This window comes from Limulus polyphemus, unplaced genomic scaffold, assembly GCF_000517525.1.
Source record: "Limulus polyphemus unplaced genomic scaffold, Limulus_polyphemus-2.1.2 Scaffold59, whole genome shotgun sequence".
NCBI classification, from domain to species: domain Eukaryota; kingdom Metazoa; phylum Arthropoda; class Merostomata; order Xiphosura; family Limulidae; genus Limulus; species Limulus polyphemus.
The window spans coordinates 1,398,001-1,399,391 of NW_013665669.1; the positions used below are offsets into that span (position 1 = coordinate 1,398,001).

At 42.8% G+C, this 1,391-nt stretch overlaps 1 protein-coding gene across 1 annotated transcript in view; it reads right to left on the reverse strand.

The window, feature by feature from the left end:
• The window catches only part of LOC106464353 (uncharacterized MFS-type transporter YhjX-like), a gene marked incomplete at its 5' end in the record, with an annotated part of 30,615 nt that overhangs the window by 11,536 nt on the left and 17,688 nt on the right, over positions 1-1,391 (reverse strand). The window lies entirely within an intron of this gene.

The window sequence follows — 1,391 nt, forward strand, 5'->3', positions numbered from 1 at the left end:
CTTCATTCTTATAATTACATACATCCGTGTGTGTGTGTGTGTGTGTGTGTGTGTGTGTGTGTGTGTGTGTGTGTGTGTGTGTGTATATACTTCGCAAATTAGCTTCCATAATTTACCATGAAAAAAAAAATGTTTTATTCTCCCTTTCAACTTGTGAAAGTTAACATTCTCCTAAAATGAAAATGTATTTCCAATAATATTTACCTCTGCCAACACTATAGCTATTTCTCGATCTCCACTCTTTGCCCATCTAAGCATTGAAAATGCTTGCTCCAGTCTTTTATGTCCCACTCAAATGCCCTTGAAAAATTCTAATTTGCAAAATTTCCCACCAACTTCAATGTGCCTTCTATCTAGTACTGTATATAAGCACCTCATTTAAATAATATAGTCACTTCCCAGTCTCTAACACCGGCTTTTAGTGGGGAGGTAGGGTGGGAGAGTGCCAGCAGAGGTAAGTATTATTGGAAATAAATTTTCAATATAGGAAAATGTTAACTTCCAAAACATACCTCTGCTGACATTATAGCTTGAATCCCACATTGAGAAGGTGGAGGGGTTGGTGCAGACATGAACCATACAGAAAACATCTGTATAGAACAGGAGCATACCAAGACAAAGTTGGTACAAGAGTGGGTGAACCGCACTACATCAGAACAGGTATGCTTTTCACCTGGAACTTGGTTCCTATATCAAAGGTGGAATAGAATATGAGTAACCATCGGTATAGGCCAGCCCCAATGAGATAGCTGAGGTTCCACAACTCTAGGTTGGAATTAAGGGGTCTTGGTACCTATATCCCACATTGGTGGCTAGGGCTATTGGATTGGATCCAAACCTGTAGCCATAGAGTGATGGATTTTGCACCACTGGAATCACAACAAGAAAGTAAGCAACACTGAAGTGGATAAACTTTCTCCTCCACCTGAAGAAATCCAAAAGCCAACATCCCAGGCTCAGAATGATGGTCTGGAATTATGAACATTCATCCTCACTCCCCAACCAAGTAGACAAGAAGTATTCCAGTACTCCACTTGCACCTGGAATTATGGAGAAGACGTTGAACCTGTGTTCAACCAAGGACCTAGGATGGGACCACTTCGCGTTCAGAATTATGAGGAGATAATGGACCTCCTTCCATGAAAAATATACGAAACCACCATTGATCAAAGAGAAGGGCCATGCACCCCCCCAACCGGATAGCTTCATGTCAAATCTGCTGCAGAGATTGGGGCCACTCCTACCGACATCTGGGAAAAACATCCAGGGACTTGAGTAGGAGGGCCCCCCAACTTTGCCCTCTTCTCCAAGAGTAAAGGAACCCTCTTAAACACTCTGGAAGAAAAGCCTCTGTCTGGCAGCCCAGTGACTGGAAACTGGGGGTGGTAAGG